The sequence below is a fragment of the Mesoplodon bidens genome (genome assembly GCF_964165515.1).
Source record: "Mesoplodon bidens genome assembly, chromosome: 16".
Taxonomy (NCBI): domain Eukaryota; kingdom Metazoa; phylum Chordata; class Mammalia; order Artiodactyla; family Ziphiidae; genus Mesoplodon; species Mesoplodon bidens.
The window spans coordinates 61480113-61506834 of record NC_138173.1 but is presented as its reverse complement, the minus strand read 5'-3'; the positions used below and the strand labels follow the sequence as shown (position 1 = coordinate 61506834).

General features: G+C 36.2%; 1 pseudogene across 1 annotated transcript in view; it reads left to right on the top strand.

Moving 5' to 3' along the window:
• Positions 1 to 5387: 5387 nt before the first annotated feature.
• Positions 5388 to 26722, top strand: part of LOC308630037 (metalloendopeptidase OMA1, mitochondrial-like) — a 142643-nt pseudogene continuing 121308 nt past the window's right edge. Inside the window, exons 1-2 of the transcript in view lie at positions 5388 to 5519; positions 7201 to 7302. The product of the transcript in view is annotated as a metalloendopeptidase OMA1, mitochondrial-like (transcript). The remainder of the gene's footprint in view (positions 5520 to 7200; positions 7303 to 26722) is intronic.

Sequence of the window (26722 nt, the reverse complement as noted above, 5' to 3'; positions counted from 1 at the left end):
ATCACATGTGTCTTTATCTTTCTGGGACTCTTACTTAAATGAGTAAGTGATAAGTGAATATATTAAAAATCTTCTGACAGGATTGTTTTAAATAATAGATGAAAGTATCTTTGTTGGCTTGTGATTATAGTTTCATTAGAATTCTCTTTATTTGTTCCTGGGGAATTTTCTCTTGATCCCTATATGGGCCTGAAGCTTGCTGTTTTAGAAATAACCATGATTCTTAATGCTTTTTTTTTAATCAAAAAAAAAAATGACATGTAGCATGTGTGACCCCTTCCGTGCTATATCTTGTTCACTGTTTCTTTCTTCCTGTTAGATTAGAAACTCTTTGAGAATAAGGATATTTTGAGAATAGGGATATAATTACTCTGTGTTTACTATATGCTGGCATATAGTAAACACAGAGTAATTATATGTTTAATACATGGATAAAATACATTAGGATGTAATGTGATAAATATAATATAATATATGTAAGTAGAAAGTGCTCCAGGAACCCAAGGGAGGAATAATTAACTAGGTGTAAGAGAGTAAGAACTTGCTTACGTATCATTTTGGGCTCTGTTTTAACTCTAAGACTCAGCCACCTTGTGATGACAAGGAAAGTACCTACCTTTCTCAAGGACTTATAGGAAGAAACATGGCAAGTGGAAGAATTGGTAAAGCATTTAGAATAGACATGGTCCTACTGTCGCACTGGGCTATTTTCAGTACCCAGGAAGCAGCATGAGCTCACCTTCTGATTGGAAAAAGTGGCTTAAACAAAAGAGAGGGGCTATGATTCCAGATAAGCATGGGGAAAAAGTCTACGAATGGAGCTAAAGAGGAACATGGCAAATAAAAAGCAAATGGAAAAGTATAATAGAAAGGAAGAGAGTAGTAAATGGCATATATTTTGTTGCTATTAAAATGTAAATTTTGATTTATGCACACACACACACACACACACACACAACCACACACACACCCCAACAAGGTCAAAAAGAAGAAAACTGTCTTGAACATTCCACTCTAAAAGGTCTATGGAACGTGATTTTCTTAATAGAGATATGTTAGGTAATCTTACTTCGGGAAATCTTGGCTTCAAGAGGATTCAACTTTGAAGTTTATAATATAGTATTGTTGACTGTAATCACCACAAAAAAGAAATGATAGTTACATATGAGATGTGATAGAGGTGTTAGCTGATGCTACAGTGGGCATTGTATACTATATATCATATTACAATATGTAAACATTTCAAATCAACACATTTTACACCTTACACTTATACAATGTTATATATTGTATATCAATAAATTTCTTTTTTAAAGAAAGAAGATTCTACATGATGCTTTGAAGAAAAGTTCCCTTTATGCTACTGACTGGCTGTGAAAGCTTAGGCAAGTCATAGACTAAACCCTAGCACAAAGGCCTATGAGAAAAATAGAAAGGAAGTAGCAGATATCAATGTTACATTCTTTGAAACACTATAAAAATCAAACTATTATTGTTTTCCAAACTGAGTGCCATACAAAGGAAGCATAATACAGGGTAGATGTAAGTGGACAGAACATTACTTTTAATATTGCTCTACTGAGAGGGTGACTCAGAAAAATAAATTTGATTCTACCAAATATTAAGGGATTGAGCCAGAATTAGAGTACAGAGGACACATGTGTCCAGTAGAATTAGTTGCTTTGAAAATCATTAACAAATGAAAATATACATTATACGATATGAGTCAAATTCTGTTATAAGCAAAGTGTGTTATAAACAAATTGCATGATCGGCTGGGACTGTGCAAATGGCTACATATTCTTCGTTGTTTTCTTCAGATTTGACTTCAGTAAATTTGGCCAAGAAGCCTTTTGAAAACTTTCAAAAGTCTGTTGCTATAATACCTCATGTTGCAGATATTTAACTACTCTTGATTTCCTTTTGATTTTGGCAATCAGTATTTTGTTAATTAATTAATTAATTAAACCAACAAATCATTTATGAGTACCTATTATTTTGGTTTGGGGTTACAAAGATGAATATGCAAATATCTCTGCTACCATGGTGTGCCCAGTATAATGAAATGATCAACATGTAAACAAATGATTAGATTTATTGTAAGATAAAAACAATGTGGTTGACATATTGTCAGTGGTATGTAAGAAGCAATTTGAACAAATGGATAAGGTTTTTAGGTGGTTGGATGTAAAATGTGAAAGTTATATTTCAGGAACTTAGATTTTGCAAAAGGGTAAATTGAGTGTCAGCAAAATGTTGAAAGGCTATCACTGTGATCTGGCCCTGTTAATCCTGAAATTCTCAGTAATGTTTCTGAACTAGTGAAAAGCCAAGAATGATTTCTGATGGACAGTGGTGAAGGGGCCTCATCTGCATATCATGTGACTTGAAACTCAACCAAGACTGAAAGCAAGGATGTCAGAACACGAAAGCTGAAAGAAGCATGAAGAAGTGTGGAATTCATGAGAAGCCCCTTCTACTGCATCAGAACCAGAAACTAAGGTGTGGGCCATTTTTGACAGATCTTTAAGCATTAGAAGGGCTGTCAGCTAATCACTGCAGTACAGTATGGTGGAGGATATTCGAAATATGAGGACACAAAGGAGAGAGTGCCTGGGACCATTTTCTCACCTTACCAGGGACACATCTTATATGTCCATCTTATGTGTGGGTTAACTGTCCACAAAATCATTCTAGTTTAAATTCATTTCTCAATAAAAACTGCTGTCTTGTCACAAAACCAAATAAATTAGGTTACTTCCAAACATGTCCATCCAAGTGCTCCTGGAGCAATGAGTGACACATTTATCTAAGATCCTTACCTGTTCGTGGCAAGAACACCACCCGAGGAGTGTTTGAAGAAGGGAGCTGGAAGAAAAGAAAGAAAGGACACCAAGAGAAATGCTGAAGAGAACTTTGAAAGAAACAGTATCTCTCACCCCACCAAAGAAAAAATGGGTATCAAGGGAGGACCGGCTGATATACCCAAATCTTCTAGCTTTGGATTTTCTACTGATAGATTTCAGGAGGATTCCAGGCAGAATGGGTAAGGTAACCATTATACTGGCAGTGTAATATTCTTCTTACAATCACCAGAGTCAATGAAATTACTTTGCTACAAAGAAAATTCTGGGAAGGTCATGATTATGCTATTTTTCTCACTTTAAAAAATTTCTTTGGTGTGTGTGTATGGAAGGGGGAAATGTACACAGGTGCACAGAAAAATCAACTCTGCTTCTGGTATTTTTGGTCTGTACAAGGACACACTCTTCTCTTTTACTTTGGCTTTCTTTGATTTTCCTACTTTATCCCTAATCCTTAGTCCCATTTCCTCATAAGAGATAACTACTCAAATTATATACATAATATATAATATATGTACATATACATAAAGAATAATTTTGGTATTTTATATCTATATAGCTTTTGATATGCAGGAAGAGTATTGTGATATACATTTCTCACTTATTTTCCACTCAGAATTATATTTTTTATATTTATTACTTTATGTATCTCTGGTATCTCTAACCACTGCACATTTGCCTACTAATACAATCCTAGTTTGCCTACAAATCCTCACAACATAACTCATGCCATGGTGAACATGTTTGTCCATTTCCCTTAAAAGACTTGTTTTTGATTTAGGAGTTTTAATACTGGGCTTCGGAGTTTATGAATATTGATTTACACTAAATGTTGCAAGATTGATTACCAATTTGTCTGCTAAAATTTACACTGCTACCAGCAGTGCAGGAGATTACTTGTCTTCCCAAATCCCTGCCAATATGTGGTGGTACCCATCATCTTAATGTTTGCCCTTTGGATGTAGGAAAATGATATTTTACTGCTGTAATCTCTCTTCCCCAGCACAGAAGATAGAATTTAGTGGATACTCATAAATGTATATTGAACATTGTGAAAATTGAACAATATACATGTGATTGAAAGGTAAAACACTTCAATCTGAAATAAATACTTCTGTGGTTTTTTAAATATGAATTTAGTAAGCTTAAAGGATTTCAATATTTGGGAAAGTTACATGTTTCTGAGCCAACTCTTTGGAGCTCTCTGGCAGACATGTCTAGTTTAGCAGAGGTCATTTGCCATTTGGATCCAATATTTTATATGCTATTGACTTTAACAGCTTAACATTTCTGCTAGGGTTTTCCCCAATACATGAAATAACTATGATTTAGTGTCATATTTATGGCAGTGTAAATTTTGTGTATGCAGCAGACATACTTTTTTGGTTGTCTTCCTAATCCATGTCCCACTTTTCTGAGACTTGACTCTTCCTGTACTCACAGAAGCATGGCCATCCAAATGAGTTGTTGTGTATAAGTGGCTATTGCTAATTGGACCAGGTATCAATACATAATCTAAGCAAAGTATCTCAGTGATTTCGATATTAAAGGGTAGTTGCTAGCCAGAGGGAGTTCCTCCTCTCAATAGCTGACACAGACTAACAGAAGAGAAAGAGTGTTGAAGTTTATCTCTGCAGCCTGTGAGTTCCATCGAGAACTCTTTCAATCTTCTTCCAGTTAGAAGAGGGAAACCACTTATGTGCAGTAGTATCAATATGGCAAGAGCAAGTGTTTCTGCTACACAGAGCTGCCCAGAGAATAAATGTAGTGCTTTTTCCTGATGAGGCTAACTTAGCATATCTGTGTTATCAACAATTGTCCTCCTATCCATGCTAAATATTACAAAAAAATTATACCTATGACATTGTTAAGAGGGCATGTTGATAACTTCTGTTAATTTAGTCAGTAGTCTAAGGATCCTCCACAAGGAGAGCCATTAATGGTTGTGTGTAAATTTGTGAAGGCTGGGTTAAAAAAATTTTAGCTCAGAGTTTCCTCAGGATAAATTAAATTAATTAGATTCTGTCCTAGGAGTATAGAATCTAGACATAGCAGTTTTAATTAGTCTCCCTAAGCAGTGTGACTTTGGTGGAAGACATATAAATTAAGGAGCTATAGGATGTCCAAGTTCATCAGAGGATATGGAAGAGATAAAACTAGATTTATAGGATGGAACACATAGTATATATGTGTAAGCTCATGAGGAATGGCAGATGTCTTGACCAGTTTGTCAGGGGCTTAGAAGGAGAAAAATTGGAAGACCAGGGAAAAGGAAGCCTGAAGTAGAGGCATTTGGATGTTATCCATGGGAGTAGTCACAGGTGTGGAGATCTTTGTACCACAAGTTAAGCCACCAGAGAGCAAGTACTTTTAAACAGAAACAACCAAGTAGATATAATGATGGAACCTGCTGATGACTAAAGCTGCTGTCCTGTGTCATTGGCCACTCTAGTGCTGACACAACGAGCATATGAAAGGAAGAACTATTTGGGCATAGACAGAGGTTATGCATGTGGCCCCAACATGGGCTCCCATTCACAAAAAGTTGATCTAGCTATTGTCTCTGACAAGTGTCCAACCAGTCAGCAGCAGGGACCGATGCAGCACTCTCCAACATTGCATCATTCCTTCAAGAAACTAACCCCCCGTTTGAGGGCAAGTTGACTACATTGGGTTTCTTCCACTATGGAAGGAGCAATGACTCATTCCATTGACTGGAATAGGTACAAGGTTGCCTTTAGTACCCTTAGTTTACTTTTGCTACCCTCAGAGCCTCAACTAACATTATTTCAGGGCTTGCAGAGTATTTGAACCACTAACATAGGATCCCGCAGACTACTGTAACAGACCATGAAATCCATTTTACACCAAAAAGGAGAGGTAATGAGCACTTGACAACAGGATCCAGTGTTCCTACCATCTGTTGCACTGCCTGTAAGTTTTTGATCTGATAGAATGATGGAATGACCTGTTGAAGCCACAGATGAGCACCAGAGATAAAGTCTTGTGAGGAATGGGAGCCATCCTCCTGGGTTGATATGTACATTAACTTTACATGATACTGTGCCCCCAACAAAAGGAATGCATAGGTCTAGGAACCAAGGTGTGGAAGTAGGATAATGGGAAGTGGACCCATTTAACATTATTTCAATTATTTGCTTAAGGAATAATTTGTGATTTCTATACCCACAAATGTGGGCTCTCTACACTTTCCGGGCCTAGAGGTCTTGGTTCCTAAAGGAAGAATGTTTATACTAGGTAAAACAGCGAAAGTCCTATTTAAATTTAAGCCATAGCTACTGCCTGAGTTTGGGGGCTCCTTACCTTCTGGTTGTGCCTGTAAATTTTGCAAAGTATGTTTTTTAAAATTAGTTTTCTAAAAGGAGGGCTCACAACTTATGTAAGTTTCAGGTCCCACAAAACCTGGATCTGACTCTGGTGCTGTTCATTGCTTTGGATTTTTTTCATATTGGCCCTATGCTTGTGCAAATTGGGCATTGGCTCTAAGTGAGAGCCAGCATTAATTTTACTCCATTGATTTTTCTGATCAAAGTTTTGGGTGAAAGCTTAACTTCTTTCATTGGGTTTAGATGGCTGTTCCTCTAGGACCTCCATTATTTTTTCAGAACAGAAATACCAGGGCTCCGCATTATCAAGATTTCTAGGTTTTCAGCCTAAAACTTTTCTAATCACATCACTATGCTGAAGCAGGTGGATAGAATGTGAAGAAAATTGGCCTCCACACCAAAGAAATGCTTCCAATAAGCTTCCTCTGACCCTAGGAGTGTGAGAACAGGACTTGAAAGTGATTCTCTGAGCATTTGTCTTACTTCATATAAGAAACTCTAGCTTTCAGCCAAATCTCTCTTCCAACCTTGTTTGCTCTTGGTAGCTTTATTTTCTGGCCCTGTCATTTATCAATAAGGCATGTAGTCATTGTCACTTAAAGGTGCAGCATTGACTCTAACAGCAATGATGAAAGCTGATTTGAAATCTTTAAATAAAACAAATGAATTTTTATATGTTACCAAAATTAATAATAATTCACATCAAATTCTTTTAAAGCAGCTCTATACATTTGGGCCAGCTTCCTGCTATTGAGCAAAATATGATGATGAATATAATGAAGAATATTGTTGAATTTGTAAAATAATTATTTTGATTATTTTCAGTTAAAATTAGCATTGGTATTTGATTATCCAGGTTTTCAACACATGATATAAATAGTTAGTCTGACAAAATTTCCCACTGTTTTATAGGTATAGATTTTCAAAGCATATAAATATGGCTTAAATAACTTGTTTAAATACTTTTACTTTTTTCTTTCTTTTTGAAGGGAAGTTTGGGACAAAATTATCTCCGAGTCCTTAGTCATGGATCCTGTTCATCTCCAGACCCTCTCCAATTTTCATCAGATGCTACGATCATCTCATACCAGGTTGGGCTTAATTCCATCCTTTGTATTTGCCTCTTACACTTTTAAAGGTCATCTTAAACAATATAGATCATGGTTTCCTGACCTGGCATCCTCCAATCCTTGGTTCAACAATAGACATCAAGGTCTCAGTAAAACCCCTCAAATGGAATCCAAAACCATACATATCTGTGCATTTTTTCTTAAATTGTTTACAAACAGCTAATAATCTCCTATAAAAATATTTTATGTTAATTCAATACTTCAGCAATATGGAGATGACCCATTTACTCTATTTTCATGAAACCATAATGCTTTGGTGTTGGTTTCTAAATTTAGTCATAGTTTATTTGTTCAGAGAAAAACAATTTTCTCTTAAGTATATTTCAGTTGAAATTCAAAAACTGACTGTAATCACCATTTCCCACAGAAATGGCCAGCCTCAAAGGTTGTGCCCCTGTGAGGTGGGTAGAGAAATACATTTCTCACCACAAATTTATCCCTTTAATCCACTCTAAATCAGGGAGTCTTAGCTTTCTGTTTTCAGACTTTAGAAGGCATAGTGTGTATAGAAAGATGAATGTGGTAAAGGTTAGGAAAACACACAACAAGAGTGAATCTCACTGGAAAATACATTTTCTGTCTTGAAGTAATATTGTCTTTATTACACTTAGCACAGAGGCAGGCATTATTTTTGGACAGGGTCATTCTACGATCTTATCCCATACTCAGATCCCAATAATATTTTAATGACAAGAAATCCAAACACTTACCAAGACAAAACAAACTGCATGATGGAACAATGGAAAATGGATATTATACAAGAAAGTGAAAGTTCAATACTCTCCTCTCAGGCAAATTAGAGAAAATGGGGTTAATTCAGTGAGATAAGCCTGTAGACTAAGACCAAATATTTTTAAGATATCCATTATCTCCAACTTAATTTATAAATGTAATATAATCCCATTTAAAATTCCAATAGGATGCTTTAGCTGAAGGGATTCTAATTACTTTTAATTCAATAAAGGTAAAATAACACGACACACAATTGTTTCCCTGAGATGGGAACGCTTCAAACTTATTCTTCTAGATTTTTTAAGCACAACATCTTTATGCTTTACTGAGTACTGTTTATAGGTTGTATCTCTTCTATAAAGCTTTTGGTAATTTTTTTCAGTGGAAGTAATCGCTCTTTGATTCCTTGATCCCATGTGCAATTTATCTGTACCTTTCTTTTAGCATGTACTAATTTCTACCAAGGTTATATTTCTGTGCATTTTACCACCCTACTCTACTGCTAACCCCATCATGGCAGTGTCTATATTCCTAACGTAGCCATCCAAGTTGGCTGCTGTCTCCTGAGAACACTGGCTTTTCATTAAGAATGTCCTCTTGCCATTTACTTTCTAAGCTCTAGTCCTGCAACAGACCTTCTGTTAGAATGTGTGCTTTCATCATGAGCATAAAAGTTTTCCAAAAACCAGTCCCCAAAGAATGATTTTCAGTGGCTGTCCAGTGCCAAAAGGAGGAGGTGTGGTTTTCAGAGCATTCCCCCAGCTCCCTTGCCTTGCAAAACTCTGCTGCCTTCCCGTTAAAGAGTTGGCTGTTCCAAGCAGGCAGAGCTCTCCCCACTCTCCCCCTAACATAGTGGGGAGAACATGCTTCGCTCTTTGGGATGTTATGCTTTTTGTCTTGCAGGGAGATAGGCCCAAATGATATCAGTTTTCAGCAAGTCTCTGGCTGCCATGAGGAAGCAGAGACTGTCAACTTGTTGCTTCTCCCAGATGAAGCCAGAAATATATCTATGGTGGGAGGTCCCTGGGTGTGCTCTGTGGACTGGCTCACTCAGGGTGGTGGGGAACAGCATGTGCTCACGCCTTGGTAATGACTTCCTCCTCCCCATGATGTTCTCATTTCTCCATCCCTGTTCTTCTGTGGCCTCCCAAATCTGCTTGGCAGTTATACACAGTGGGTACATCTAGGAGCTGCTGATAGAAAAAAAAAATATTTCTAAAAGCTGCTGATTTAGACAAGGAAGAAACTTGTCCACATTTGATAAAATTCACTATTTTGAAATTTAATGTAAAAAATAAAGGTTTTTTTTTTCAGAATTGAAATTGAAGAAAAGTGTCATGACAAATTAAGTTCAAGTTAATTAAGTCATTAACCAATGAATTAATTCCTTCATTCATTTATTTAAGGAATTTTTATTGAGCCAACTCCATGCATAGAGTTAGAGGGAACTCCTTATCTTAACAGTTGCAATATCTTTCTAAGACAATCCCTGACCCAAAGTGCGAGTTTGCATAATCCCTGGTGACTTATAATCAATTATTCTAAAGGGCTATTTCAGTCCTATTTCAACACACAATTAAAGACACTATCAAAACCGAGAAATAAAGGTGTAAGTGAGAGTTTAACATTTTCTCTAGTATTGTAAGACTATCCTTATGTTGTTCAGTTTAACATATTTGTAGTGTGTGGCTGAACTAAAAAAAAATCATATTTTACTATTAAATATCAACATAGTCCACTGTTATGTTTAGCAGAAGAGAAAAATTTTTACTGATAACTCAGGGCAATGGTTTTCAAATTCTGTTTGCTGCCTAAATATTCCACCACCACCCCCAACACACACACACACACACATACAAAGGATAATCATGTTAAATACCAATATTTATCAATTGAATTATATTAAATACCAGTATTTATAAATTGATTGTTTAAATATTTGTAAGTTGAATTGCATTAAATACCACTATTTGTAAAAACTGATTGTGGGAACTAAAGCCAGACCTACTTCTTACCATCTTCTAATCTACTCAACATAGTACATCTGTTACCTACATGAACCCTAGGATTCTACACAGAATCTACACCACAGGTCCGTAAGTTCTTCTAAGCAGTTTTATATCTGTGAATCTACAAGGTATAATAATGACTATCAAATTATACCAACTGCAGCATTACCTTAAAACATATTTAAAAGAAAGGAGCGATGGCATAAATATCAGTGATGATAATATTAACCAAAATTTATTGTTTGTTTTTGGCTGGTATTGCGTTAAGTGCTTTATTATATCATTATCATACTTATTCTTCATAATGACCTCCTTATAATGTAGGTACCATTTTTACCTCTATTTTACACTTAAGTAAGCCTGGGGTTAGATATTTTAAGTAAATTTCCCAAGGAAACACACAGTGTCAAAGATAAAATTTGAATCTATCTGATTTTATATAACTCCTTGCTGGTAATTTTATATCACATGTTGTAACAACTTCTCCATCCAATGAGTCTCTTTGTTAGACTCCTAAATTTCCATAGTAGGATGTCAGCATTCCCAAATATATTTGGTTAAATGTAAAAATCCACTGTAATTCAGAGCTAAAAAAATTACTGTAATATCATGCTGTGATAGGGAATATGTATTCCAGCTGTTACTGACCTTGTTTGCAAAGCACAAATAGAGACACAGACATAGAGAACAAATGTATGGATACCAAGGAGGAAAGTGGTGGGGTGGGAGGAATTGGGAGATTGGGATTGACACATATACACTATTGATACTGTGTATAAAATAGACAACTGAGGGGAACATACTGTATAGCACAGGGAACTCTACTTAATGCACTGTGCTGTCCTAAATGGGAGGGAAATACAAAAGGGACGTGATATATGTATATGTATGGCTGATTCATTTTGCTGTGCAGTAGAAGCTAACACATTGTAAAGCAACTATACTACAATAAAAATTAATTTAAAAAAGGAAAAGCCAAAATAAAAGATTTGAGGTTTATGGATGATCATCTGAAGACCATGCATTTACTCTTTCAGAATTTCTACCGTTTAACTACGTATCAAACAAGAGTAGGAGAGTTTTTAGGTTGTGATAAACAAAAATTTTCACCTGAACACTTTGGAGAAAATGCATCACTAATTAAAATCGTACATACAGAGAGACATTTTGGTTGAATTTTGTGTTTGTTTAGTTACACTATAAATATATTGAGTTTGAGGCTATGGTATGATAGACGTGAAAATTTCCAATATTTCTTGGAGCAATGTATTTGAAGTTAAAGAAAGAAGGTCAGAGCTCTGAGTAGGGATTTGGTAGTTAGCTAAAGGGAGATGACAGTTGAAGTTATCAGGACAGAACTTTCAGGACAAAAGAAAAAGAAAAAAGAAGCTAAAAACTACATGTCCAAAACTCCTTTGTCAAGGATGATGTGAGATACAGATCTCCTTCCTGCTACAGTTTCTGTTAACAAGGAATAGTATGAAATGTGGCTGTTTAGAAACAGTTGACTCTTCAGACTCAATTTTCTGGTAGCTTGAGCCTAGCTTCAAGAGTATGAATGGCATTCGTAATCGTGTAAATAGCGGCACAGAAGCACCATCCTGACTTCTAAGTCCTATCAATGATGATGTGCTCTTGGACTCAATAGTACAGTGGTGCCCTTTCTGGCTTCCAGTCCTCCAATCAAATAATTTTGGCTTCCAGTCCTCCAGTCAAATGATTTTGTAAGCAACTAATTCCCAGTATTCGTACCATACTGCTTGAAATATGTAGAGTGGTTTGTTTCTGTGCTGGACTCTGACAGACACAACAGTCAACAGGGCCATGTTTTGCAAACGTGAATCAAAAATAACAAAGATTGACAAATATCTGTTGCTTTTAAAAATTAAGTGTTGGGGCTTCCCTGGTGGCGCAGTGGTTGAGAGTCCGCCTGCCGATGCAGGGGACACGGGTTCGTGCCTGGTCCGGGAAGATCCCACATGCCGCGGAGTGGCTGGGCCCGTGAGTCATGGCAGCTGAGCCTGCGCGTCCGGAGCCTGTGCTCCACAACGGGAGAGGCCACAACAGTGAGAGGCCTGAGTACTGCAAAAAAAAAAAAAAAAAAAAAAAAAAAAATTAAGAGTTACCTAAATGTTATTGAGGAAACAGCTTTGGTAGAATGGTGAGGATGAATATAATAATTATGGTGGTGGTGGTGATGATGATGATATTAACACTTATTGAGTGCTTATTGTGTGAAAAGCACTCTTCTAACTGATCATCTATTTTAATTCAATTAATCCCACAATTACTCTTTGAGGAATGTGTATTATACCCCTGTTTACAGATGCACAAACTGAAGCATCAAGATTTTATAGATATACATATGTACCTATATGAGAAAATAACCTTAAAAAGAGTGGATATATGTATATGTATAACTGATTCACTTTGCTGTACAGCAGAAACTAACACAACATTGTAAATCAACTATACTCCAATAAAAATTTGAAAAATAAAATATTTTTCTTATAAATATCAAAGAAAAAAGATTTTATATTCAGTGCCCAATATCACACAACTATAAAGAACTGATGATATAATTAGAAATCACACAATCTGACATACAGATGTGTGCTTCTAATCACTATCCTATTTTGCCTCGAAGTATAAGAGTACAGAGTTTAAAGGAACAAAATTTTTTAAAAAACAAAAGATAAGACCAGGCGCAAGAGTTTGTGTATAGTGGTAGTCAGCATGTAAAATGTAATAAGAATCACAGGAAAATGGAAAATGTTGAGCCAGATTTAGAAAGACAGAGTGTAAATAGTGGACCGTTAATCTCTGTAGTGGGGATCAAAAGAAGCAAGTATGAGTGTACTTGGAGAATCTGAAATGAATTCAATATGATGAAGCAGAAAGACTTTACCATCTATATGACCCTGGGTGTGTGAATAAATTCTATGAGTCAGTTGAGAGTCTTCCATGGGCACTGGACATCCCTGCCAGTCCTTGCTGAGCATCCCAAACTGCAGGGCCTAACTGTACTCTGACCTTGAAATGTTTCTTTCCTTTAGCTTGTTGTGTAGGCTATTCTAAGAAGTAGGTGAAGGCAATTGAAGTACTGTACTAATACTCCTATCATCTATAAAATGGGTATAATTCTGCCTCATAGTATTATAATAATGATGCAATGACTAACATTTTGATAGGCTTTTAAGAAACACTAGTTCCAACTTTCCCAACTAATTGTAGTAGAGGTGTGTCTTCAATTAAGTTCCAACATGACCATCTGGGAAAGTTCAGGCATTTACTTGTATCTCAAAGAATATTGGCAGTAGAATGCTGAGCCCTGGGATACTGAACAGAGGAAGGAAAGATAATTTTGAAAAACACAGTTTTCAAAAAGAAATGCTTTTGCAAAGGTAGAGAATCACAGTGACTCATTTTATAATTGTTCACACATTACTTTGCTGTTGGATACTATGTACACAGAATAGATCATTTAGCATTTATCCCTGATGAATGGTATGTCACCCTTAATTTACAGGTATAATCAAGTGAGAGCTTAGAATTCATTTCCCGGGTCTAATAAAGAATTTTAAGGTTAAGGTAAAGCATAAGTTCCCTTTGAGCTTCCAGTGCAGTTTTCTGACCATATTGGGAAGGAAAGACAGAATAACAACAGTTCTAGGGAATGAGAATGTGAGTGAGAAAGATCACTGAGGATTCACAAAGGACAAAGAAGCTGGACAAGGACAATCATAAGTTAACAAACACCACATTGAAACCTTTGCCTACGTGATTGCAAACCTTTTTTTTTTTTTTTTTCTAATCACTGGCTTCAGTTAGGATTACCTAAGCTTTCATCTCGTGTCTTTAATCATTTTAGGTTTTATAAGAATACAGTTTACTTCAACAAGATTGCCTAAATCTATAGTTTCTATAAAACATTGACTCTCACTCCTGACTTCCCTCCCCCCACTTATTTACTTTAATTTCAGAGTTTAAAATGTATCTGACTTCCAGGTGGTTTGTATATTTATCTAAATTAAAAGTTGCAACCTGAAATTATTTTCCCTTCCACTCAAAGGCTCAATGAGTCATGTTCTACTTCTGTTATTGTTAAAATATCCCAAAATATATATGTCATCCTCTGTCCTCAAAGATGAGTCAGCCTGTGGCAATCAATAAGAAAAAAAATGTGTCATGTAATTATTTTTCAAAAAAAGGTAATGAATTTCTGTAGGTCTCTTCACACCTTCTCGTCCTGAGATTTGCAATCAGTAGAACATTCTAGGCAAGCTAAGGAGACTGTCCTATTTTTAAAAGATAATTTTTTTAGCACCATGATAAAAATTTAACCTAGTTGTTAATTTGAGGATACTAAGATGAAATTAATCCATGTAGCCAACAAAGATTTATACAATTCCCATATTCACAGTCTATGCAAGGTATTGATTTTAAAATTAATTCTACAACCTAGTTCTCAAAAAATTGTCAGATAGTATAGGAGATAAGCATCAAAACAGACAATTATAGGGAATTCCCTGGCGGTCCAGGGGTTAGGACTCGACGCTTTCACTGCCAGGGCCCAGGTTTGATCCCTGACCAGGGAACTAAGATCCTGCAAGCCAAAAAAAATCAACAACAACAACAACAAACAAAAACAAATAAACAAAAACAAACAGATAATTATATTGCTGTGTTCTAAGAGTAATGATAGAGATAACAGGTTATTATAAAGGTATTAAGAATAGAAACAAACGTATATAACCCAGAGTTAAGAACAGCATTACTGGGACTTCCCTGGTGATCTAGTGGTTAAGACCCCATGCTTCCACTGCAGGAGGAATGGGTTTGATCCCTGGTCAGGGAACTAAGATCCCACATGCCCTGCAGCGTGGCCAAAAATAAATGAATAGAGTTACTAAGAAAGGTTTTACCAACGTTGATAATCCATGAGTTGAGCTGTAATAAGTGAAAAGGAATTAGCTGAAAGGAAGGGTCTCTTCCAAGCAGAGATGCATAAGCATCTATGTCAGAAACACTCACATAGATGTAAAGGTGGGAGTAGACACAGGGAACATTATGAGCAGTAGAATGTTATTCAAGTTAGTTATAAACATGGAGAGGTAGGCAGAGGCTCTATCTTGGAGAACTCCATATGCTACCTTAAGGAGTTTAACTCATATGTGGCAAATGACGAGAAATCATCATGGGGTTCTGAGAAAAAGTGGCACATTTCAATTTGCATTTTAGTTTGAATGCAGTCAATGGTAGAGGAGCAAACTAACGGCAAGGAAAACTTCAGTGGATGAGGTTGAAGCTAATCCATAAAATAAATAATGACAACATTCAATCCTTAATATGAGTGTACATACCACATGTAGCACAAGTCTAATAGTGGCTCACCCTTAATTAAGATTCAATTTAAGAAAGTATTTTACTATGGAAAAAATAACAATTAAATTTGGGCAACCATTTAATAGCTAAGCTTCTGTAAGTCTGAGGGGATAATACCTACATCAATTCATTTATGAGGATTAAAGAAGTCAAGGTATCGACAGAACCTTTTCAGTAGTCATTGGGCTGGAGAGTTGGAAGATAAGGCAGAGTCAAGAGGGTCAGTGTTTTAAGAGTGTAAATTTTGCTTATACCTCACAAATATCATAAAATACAGAAATAAAAACATGATTATTAAAGTAAGTCTCAGGGCCACACCATTTCAAGGAAAGCAGCCCGTCTGCAAGAATTTCATGTATTAGCTGTCCATGTAAAATTGTACATATTGGACTCCTGTGTAAAAGTAAATGGATGTTTATGTCTATGATAAAGTCGATGTGGACACAGGGAGAAATGAGCATGAGGCTTCGAGGTAATTCATTATACTCATAGGCCCCAAAGAGTGGGTCACTTCACGCCGTGCAGGGCCACCGGGGAAGTGCAAGGGTTTGGTTAGGTGGCAGAAGACAGGAGCAAGGGGCAAAGTCTAGACTAGAGCCTTTATTGGGGATTTCACAGGAAAGGCAAGGGATATATTTTAGGATTGGCTAGTTTGAATAATTCCAGCAGGCTTGGGCTAAAGTGGTGATTGATCTCTGGTTGCCTGATACCTGAGACAGAAGGCAAAGTGATATTGGCTTGGTGTGTGAGAGCTAGATAAGGAGCTGGTGGAGAGGGGGGGTGAGGGGGCAGGGCTGTAGACTCAGGATTGGTTGGTTTGCATATGAGAGAAGTGTTCTCAGTTGAGCCCATTGCTAAGAAAGAGCTTGCTCTGGGAGCAGCAATCTTTCCCTGGCCAGTAAGCTTTTTATAACATCATAAAATACAGAAAATAAAAATCATGATAAATGTAGTAAATCTCAGGACCACACATTTCAAGGAGTTCAGCCCATATGTTAGACTTTCACACATTGGAATTTTATGTAAAATTTTGCACATTGGACTTCCATGTAAAATTTGTTGAATGAGGATTTATGCGTGAAAGCAAAGAAGGAAAAAAGGAAGGAGGGAACAAGGAAAAAAAGAAAGAGGGACGGAAGGAAGGAAGGGAGGGAGGGAGAGAAATAAACCAAAACTCCAAAACCTCCTCATTAAATTTTTCTTCAATAATTATCATTAAATAATATTGATTTTGTTAAATTTGCCTTAGTTATTCTCATCCTCCTTCCTCACCACCCTCACCCCCGGGGACATCTGACAATGTCTGGAAACATTTTTGATTGTCCCAATTTGAGGGATGCTACTAGCATCTAGTGGGTAGTGGCCAGGGATACTGCTAAATGTCCTATTTTACACAGGATAGCCTCTCACAAACAAAAGTTTCTCAGCCAAAATGTCAATAGTCCCAAGACTGAGAAACCCTGATCTACATTAATATCATTTTAGAAAGGGATGCCATTTTGTAAAACAGCTATTTGTCCTCCCATACTGCAACTGAGAAACTAAGGCCAAAATAATGAATTATAAAATACACTAGAAAAGGATTTGCTTAAAAATACATTTAGTGAAAATAAATTTTTCTTAGTTAAAAATTATTTTACACAATTTTTAAAATCAGTTCCAAGTGATTTCTAATTTTCTAATCAGATCAACCACATGTTTACCTGCTTCTCTTGCCTTTATTTAAAAGAAGAAATTTTTTTAAATTAAAGAAAAAGAGAAACCCCCAAAGTTTGTATTCTCTGTGAAACTGTATACTTCTGAGAACCCAGCCCACCAACAGTGCCCCTAACAGTTTCCCCCATTATAAATGAACTTCAGGGTCATAAAGAGAGAGGTGGGCAGAGGAAGAATTAAGAAGTTGACAGTTTTTTTGTTTATTATGGGTTGAAACAAGACAATGGAAAGGTTATCACCTTACAACATTGTTTTGTTTCTGCTATCATGGGAAACAATATTTTAAGGCTAAAAAATAAGTGGGAAAATTGTAAACAAAAAAAAATTTCAGGCCATTATTCCAGAAATATAGCCACTTTTGACATTTATTGAGTTAGATGTAAAATATGAAAAGTGGCCTGAAGGAAACAAAGATGCTACTTTTGAGAAAACTCCAATAAAAATGGATTCAGATAAGGAATGTGATATTCTGAATAAATTGTGTACAAATTGAAAAATAAAACATTGTGTAAAAATCTAAATAAAAATACTTCTTGGGTGGCTTGGCTGTGTAAACGTAATGACAAGACATTAAATAATTTCTAGTCATAAAAATGTGTTCAAAATATGGTTAAATGCTGTATTTTGTAAATTCATTAAACGAAGTACCATCTTACACATTTTTTTCCTAAGTAATCTAGAAGGTTCAGCTTGGTTTTCCACCTTATTCCTCTTTAATTTTTTTATTATATTACTTTGCTCAAATTCTCTATATATCCTGGCAAATAGTGAGCACTGGGGGAAATATCAGTTAGTTGAATTGAATTGACTTGTACTATACTGTTGTCTTCTGGTTACATTTAACTTCCTTGAATAACCCACAAGCTTCTCATTTTTTTTCTACTCCCATAGGTTCAACTATCATCTATATGCTAATGATTCTTAAAATTGCATTTGTCTCTAGCCCAAATCACTATTTTTAATTTCTTCTTATCGACCCAACACCTCCTCCCTTATTTCATCTTGGTGAATGCCTTCCAAACTCCTAAGACAGAAATTTATAAGTTGTCTGTCATTGTCCCTGGTTTTTTGAAAGATGCACTGAAACTTTTCACATAAAGAGGATAAAAGGATGATTCTAGGGTCTTGAGAACATGGGATATGCGTTAATATATTCAAAATTGGCCAAGGGAACAAGTAAGACAGAGGCTGTCTAGTGTATGTGACATTTAAGTTATGATAACTTGCAGAAGCTGCTTCTATTGTGTGTCGAGGAAAATAATCAGACATGAACAAGTGAAAGAATGAGAGATCATGTCAATTTCAGTAGCTCTTTCTATCCCACTACCTTGCAAAGAACATGATATATAGTAGACACTTGTTAAAATTTCTTTGAATACATGAGTAAGCTGGAACTCAGAAGCATCAATCTCTTTGGCAAACTTTTTTTCTGGAAAAGACCGTATAGTAAATATTATATTTTAGGCTTTGTGGGACATGTGGTCTGTGTCACAGCTATTTAACTTTGCCTTTGTAGGGCAAAAGCAGCCATAAAATACCATTGCCTCCCATAGAATCATTCAGAATAGAACTTTTATAAACTCCTACTGTCATATCTTTCCACTTTGCAGTATTAATGTCTGCATACTCTGCTTTCTCCCGTTTTATAGTCAGTAAGCTGTCGGTACCCCTAGTTAAGGCTAACCCCTTCCTCTCAGTGCAAGATCCTATTCCCTTTTATTTACTCAAGAATGCCACTCTATTAATTGCCCTCTCTTCTTTATATCATCAATGTTTTCAATCTCCTGAATTAATCCTATCAGCACACACACTGTTATTTCTCTCATTTTGGTACAGAGGTACTGCTTTTGATTTCACTTTCCCCTCTCCTGGTATCATGCCAACTTTCTGATCTCCTTAAAGCAAAGTTCCTTGCAAGAATTTTCTGGACTGGCTGTCTCCAGTTCCCCACCTCCTATTTTCTCCTAAACCTACCACTCCAAACAGAATTTTCCCTTTATCACTTCATCACAAAATATGACCCTTGTAAGTGTCACCAATGGCTTCCACACCACTAAACTTAGTGGTCAATTCTCACTCCTCAACTTACTTGACCTACCAAAATCATTGAACACAGTTGACTACTTCCTCCTCCCTGAAATACTCCTTTCATGGTGTCTAAGACATCGCAGTATGCTTGTTTTCTTCCTACAATATTAGCCCCTCATTCTCAGTCTCCTGTGCTTTTCCCTTCTGTTAAAATGTTTAACAGCCGAGTGCTCCAAGACATTTCCTTACACTCCTTACATTCTCTCTCTTCATCCACCTTCTTGATGATCTCATCAAATTGTATGTCTTCAAGTAATTATCTATTTACTGATAGCTTCCAAATATATATTTCCCCCCAGGACCTCTCTCTTATATTTAAGGTTTATATACTCAATATCTTGATCCAAGATATTTATCATATATTTGATTTGTGCTCATTTGTGGAGATTTTCTCCCTATCTGTGGTTAGTTTCTTCATTCTTTTAACTGTGTCTTTTGAAGAACAGGCACTTTTTATTTTAATGAGTTCCCAATTTATCTGTGTTTTTTTTTATGGACCATATTTTTGAGGTTATATCTATAAAATCTTTACTTAACCTAAGGTCATAACAAATTTCTCCTGTTTCCTTCTAGATATTTTGTCATTTCGAGTTTTAAAATTAGTACTGTAATTTATTTTGAGTTAATTGTTGTATATGTTGCAAGGTATAAATAAGTTATTCTTTTTGCATAGTTACCTAGTCATTCAGCAACATTTGTTAAAAAGACTATCTTATTTCTTAATGAAGTCTTTGCACTTTTTTTCAGAATCAGCTGTTCAAATATTCAAGCCTATTTCTATACTCCCTTTTCTGTTTCATTAGTTTGTTTATGCCACAGAATCTCGAGTTCTCTATTCAGCTGTCACCCCTCTGGTACTCTGCTCTACATATTCTAGCACTTTGTTCTTCCTGGACTTAGCACCGTCTCTCCAACTCAAGAAGTGCTCTGGGTTCTGACTGAGTTCTTGGTCCCTGCACTGAAGCTTGGAGATTCTCTCAAATCAGTAACATGGGGCAATCATTGTGCACATCTTATTTGGTTCTTATCTCTCAGGGCTCACCATCCTTTGTTTGTTGATTTCAAACATCTTCAACGTTTTTGTTTCTTATATTTGTTTAGAACATTTGCTTGTTTCAGGTAACAGAGTAAATCCATTTGCTTGTTATTCCATCGTGGCCAGAAGCCAAATTTATCATTCCTAAACCCCATTTTCCTATACAATCAGAGGCAATGAATAAAAATAACTTAAAAAATCATTCCGAACTGTATAAAAAAAATAGAACGGTAAAGTGTTAATTACTTAATGGAGTCATACACTTAGGAATATCACATACGGCTGTAGAGAATCAGAAGATTAATGGGACAAATTAAATAATTTTTTTTTTACAAAACCTTAGCTTCTGTATAACATAATAACTTAGGGCATTGTCTTTTTGCCACATGGGATGTTGGAAGAGAACACATTATTTAGGCTGTAAAAAGTTCAAGCTGATGGGTTTTCAATGCTTTAATAATTAAATTATCTTGGCAGTTGATCAGTCTGTTGGTTGTTATGAAATACATTGTGCAACTGTCCCTTAATCCTTGCATGGTGACATGCTGGTACATCTCACTCTCACTTGGGAACTTGGATGGGCACCATGATGTTCCTTTGGTTACAGGATTGTTATTGAGTTCTATTTCTCTCCCATAGAGTGGGAACTATGCTATTACATTGGAGAAGAAGTCAGCCAAGGTAGAGGAAAGTTGAGTACTCAAATGGCCTGTGTTCCAAGTGACTGAGAGCTCCTCGAAAGAGCTTCTGAATGAGTGCAAAAACGGTCTCTCATTCAGCTATCATCTTAGCACATGTATAGGACCATAGATTCCTAATTGATTTAATAACTATCTTAAGTTCAACAATTTTCAATGCCTATATCCAACCTATATGTTTGGATTAGAAACTTGGACATAAAGTGATTAGGAATTATTTGCTCAAAGTGTGCTAAAGGAAAAAAATGTAATTTTTCCCATTTAACTCCAGGAACAAATGCTAATTATCTCTGCCTTTGCTTTTTCCACTCACCAAATCTCAGTCGTAATAGTAACTATTAAAACAACAACAACAAATTGTCTGTTTTGTCCCAAGCATTGTGCTAAGTGCTAAGAAAATAGACAAAAATAAGATAATATGGTTCCAGCATTTTAAGAACTTACAGAATGGTTTAGAATACCTAAAATTAGAATATACACTTTATTCAGTTACTTCCCTCCTGCCTGAATCAGTCAAGAGCAAGTATAAACAAATCATGAGGAATTGTATGGCTTTAATTTTCTTATAACTTTTATGCAAGCCCATCTCAAATATTTTTCAGGTGGGAGGAGATTGGTTTTGGTATAAATAATTAAATCTGGTTGCATTCCCCAGAATCTAGTGAGAATAGCATGACATGATGGAACAAAGCCTGAATTGAGATCAGAAGGCATTGCTTTTATTCCAGATGAAGCCACTCACTAGCTAAGTGAGTTTAAGGAAGTCTCTTAGTCTCAGAGGCTCATTTCCTACAATTGTACATTGGGGATTGAAGACATTAATGACATACATTTCAAACAAAATTGGAAGCACAAAATAATGTATGTAAAGGTTTTTATAAAATTTTAGTGTTTGAAAAATTAAGGGACTATGTAAAATGTGACCTTGATGCAAAGATAGACGAATAGATCAGTGAACAGAATAGAGTTCAGAAATAGAACCAAGAGTCATATAAAGAGAAGGAGAAAACAAGCCACAGACTGGGTCAAAATATTTAAGAAGGATGTAATGATATTGGACTTGTATCCAGCCTATATAAAGAACTTTCAAAATCCATTGATAAGAAACCAAACAAAACAACACAAAGGCAAAAATTTAAGCAGATATTTCACCAAAGAAGATTTATGTAATTGGCAAGTAAGCCCATGAAATGGTGCTTAATATCATTAGTCATTAACAAAATGTAAATCAAAACCACAATGATATTTCTACATGCATATTAAAATAATTAATATTAAAAACACTGATGATACCAAGTGTTGGAGATGATATGGAAGAACTGGAACTCAAATGAACTGCAAGTGGGAAAGCAAAATGGTGCAACAACTTTGGAAAACAGTTGTCAGTTTTTTACAAAATTAAATGTATACTAGGCATATGATTCAGCCACTGGGCTCTTAGATAGTCACCTGATAAAGAAAAATAGGTGTCCATACAGAGACTTAAATACTTATTTCATAGCAGCTTTATTCATAGTTGTTAAACATTGGAGTCATCCAAACATCCACCCAAATGTGAAAGAACAAACTGTGGTATTCATACAATAGAATACTATTCAGCAGTTAAAAGGAATTAATTCCTGATACATGGTATATCCTGGACCAATTTCAAAAGAATTATTCAGAGTCTTTTAGGTTCCTGGACCCAATTCCAATGTCTGTTTTAGGGGCAGTGAATGGGGGGATTCCCACACATCACCAAGCAGTTTTTGGACACCAGCAGGGTGTCTGAGAATTCAACTCAATTCTGACACTATCAACCCAGAGATATCATCAGATTTCACAGGTTGAGGGCTCAGTCCTACAAGACTTCCTGCACACCCCTCCCCCAATTTCAGATTCCAGTTGCAAACCCAGGCTGTTACCTGTGCTTCCTCTGACCAACTGGCTATAAATCAGAGGTTCCCATAACCTCCTCCTGGGTTTGACTAATTTGCTAGAGAGGTTCACATAACTCAGAAAAACATTTTACCTACTAGATTACCAGTTTATTACAAAAGGATATAACTCAGAAACAGCCAGATGGAAGAGATGCATGTGGTAAGGTATCGGGATAGGGCACAGAGCTTCCATGCCCTCCCCAGGTGCACCACTCTCCTGCACCTCCACAAATTCACCAACCTGGAAGCTTTCTGAACCCTGTCCTTTTGGGCCTTTATGGAGGCTTCATTACAGAGGTACAATTGATTAAATCCTTGGGCACTGATGATTGATTCAACCTCTAGACCCTCTCCACTCCCAGAAGGTTGGTGAGGATGGGGGGATGGGACTGTATAATTCCATTTACACAAAGTTCTAGGAAAGTTAAAGTAATATAGAATGACAGAAAGTAGATCAATTGTTGCTTGGGAAAAGGGGAGAGGGAACAGCAAGAGGGATTATATCTATTAGCAAGACGTAATAGATTTTGTCAATTTCTTTTTTTTTAAGATTTTTATTGGAGTATAATTGCTTTACAATGGTGTGTTAGTTTCTGCTTTATAATAAAGTGAATCAGCTATACATATACATATATCACCATATGTCCTCCCTCTTTTGTCTCCCACCCACCCTCCCTATCCCACCCTTCTAGGTGGTCACAAAGCACTGAGCTAATATCCTTGTGCTATGTGGTTGCTTCCCACTAGCTATCTATTTTACGTTTGGTAGGGTATATATGTCCACACCACTCTCTCACTTCGTCCTAGCTTACCCTTCGCCCTCCCCGTGTCCTAAGTCCATTCTCTACGTCTGCATCTTTATTCCTGTCCTGGCCCTAGGTTGTTCAGAATCAACTGTTTTCCTTTTTTTTTTTTTTTTTTTTGGATTCCATATATATGTGTTAGCATACGGTATTTGTTTTTCTATTTCTGATGTACTTCACTCTGTATGACAGATTCTAGGTCCATCCACCTCATTACAAATAACTCAATTTTGTTTCTCTTTATGGCTGAGTAATATTCCGTTGTATATATGTGCTACATCTTCTTTATCCATTCATCTGTCGATGGACACAGGTTGCTTCCTTATCCTGGCTATTGTAAATAGAGCTGCAATGAACATGGTGGTACATGACTCTTTTTGAATTATGGTTCTCTCAGGGTATATACCCAGTAGTGGGAATGCTGGGTATTATGGTGGTTCTATTTTCAGTTTTTTAAGGAACCTCCATACTGTTCTCAGTAGTGGCTGTATCAATTTACATTCCCACCAACAGTGCAAGAGGGTCCTCTTTTCTCCACACCCACTCCAGCATTTATTGTTTGTAGATTCTTGGATGATGGCCATGCTGACTCGTGTGAGGTGAAACGTCATTGTACTTTTGATTTGCATTTCTCTAATGATTAGTGATGTTCAGCATCCTTTCATGTGTTTGTTGGCAATCTGTATATCTTCATTGGAGAAATATCTATTTCGGTCTTCCACCCATTTTTGGACTGGGGTGTTTGTTTTCTTGATACTGAGCTGCATGAGCTGCTTATAAATTTTGGAGATTAATCCCTTGTCCGTTGCTTCATTTGCAAATATTTTCTCCATTCTGAGCATTGTCTTTTGGTCTTGTTTATGGTTTTCTTTGCTGTGGAAAAGCTTTTAACTTTCATTAGGTCCCATTTGTTTATTTTTGTTTTTATTTCCATTTCTCTAGGAGATGGGTCAGAAAGGATCTTGCTGTGATTTATGTCACAGAGTGTTCTGCCTATGTTTTCCTCTAAGAGTTTTATAGTGTCTGACCTTACATTTAGGTCTGTAATCCATTTTGAGTTTTTTTTTGTGTGTATGGTGTTAGGGAGTGTTCTAATTTCATTCTTTTATGTGTAGCTGTCCAGTTTTCCCAGCACCACTTATTAAAGAGACTGTCTTTTCTCCATTGTATACTCTTGCCTCCTTTATCAAAAATAAGGTGACCATATGTACGTGGGTTTATCTCTGGGCTTTCTATCCTGTTCCATTGATCTATATTTCTGTTTTTGTGCCAGTACCATACTTTCTTGATTCCTGTAGCTTTGTAGGATAGTCTGAAGTCCAGGAGCGTGATTCCTCCAGCTCCGTTTTTCTTCCTCAAGATTGCTTTCGTTATTCGGGGTCATTTGTGTTTTCATACAAATTGTGAAATTTTTTTGTTCTAGTTCTGTGAAAAATGCCATTGGTAGTTTGATAGGGATGGCACTGAATCTGTCGATTACTTTGTGTTGTATAGTCATTTTCAAAATTTTGATTCTTCCAGTCCAAGAAAATGGTATATCTGTCCATTTGTTTGTATCATCTTTAATTACTTTCACCAGTGTCGTATAGTTTTCTGCATACAGGTCTTTTGTCTCCTTAGGTAGGTTTACCCCTAAGTATTATATTCTTTTTGTTGCAGTGGTATATGGGAGTGTTTCCTTAATTCCTCTTTTAGATTTTTCATTAGTGTATAGGAATGCAAGAGATTTCTGTGCATTAATTTTGTATCCTGCTACTTTACCAAATTCATTGATTAGCTCTAGTAGTTTCCTGGTAGCATCTTTAGGACTCTCTTTGTAGAGTATCAGGTCATCTGCAAACAGTGACAGCTTCACTTCTTCTTTTCTGATTTGGATTCCATTTATTTTTTTTCTTCTCTGATTGCTCTGGCTAAAAGTTCCAAAACTATTTTTAATAACAGTGGTGAGAGTGGGCAACATTGTCTTGTTCCTGATCTTAGTGGAAATGGTTTCAGTTTTTCACCATTGAGAATGATGTTGGCTGTAGGTTTGTCATATATGGCCTTTATTATGTTGAGGTCAGTTCCCTCTATGCCTACTTTCTTGATGGTTTTTATCATAAATGGGTGTTGAATTTTGTTGAAAGCGTTTTCTGCATCTACTGAGATTATCATATGGTTTTTCTCCTTCAATTTGTTAATATGGTTTATCACATTGATTGCTTTGTGTATATTGAAGATATACACATTGCATTCCTGGGATAAACCCCAGATGATCATGGTGTATTATCCTTTTCATGTGCTGTTGGATTCTGTTTGCTAGTGTTTTGTTGAGGATTTTTGCGTCTGTTCATCAGAGATATTGGCCTGTAGTTTTCTTCCTTTGTTACATCTTTGTCTGGTTTTGGTATCACAGTGATGGTGGTCTCATAGAAAGAGTTTTGTAGTGCTCCTCCCTCTGCTATATTTTGGAAGAGTTTGAGAAGGATAGGTGTTAGCTCTTCTCTAAATAATGGATAGAATTTCTGTGAATCCATCTGGTCCTGGGCGTTTTTTGTTGGAAGATTTTTAATCACAGTTTCAATTTCAGTGCTTGTGATTTGTCTGTTTATGTTTTCTATTTCTTCCTGGTTCAGTCTCAGAAGGTTGTGCTTTTCTAAGAATTTGTCCATGATCCTTTGTATTTCTGCAGTGTCAGTTGTTACTTCTCCTTTTTCATTTCTAATTCTATTGATTTGAGTCTTCTCCCTTTTTTTCTTGATGAGTCTGATGGATGGTTTATCAATTTTGTTTGTCTTCTCAAGGAACCAACTTTTAGTTTTATTGATCCTTCCTATTGTTTTCTTCACTTCTTTTTCATTTATTTCTGATCTAATCTTTATGATTTCTTTCCTTCTGCTAACTTTGGGGTTTTATTGTCCTTCTATCTCTAATTGCTTTAGGTATAAGGTTAGGTTGTTTATTCAAAATATTTCTTGTTTCTTGAGGTAGGATTGTATTGTTATAAACGTCCCTC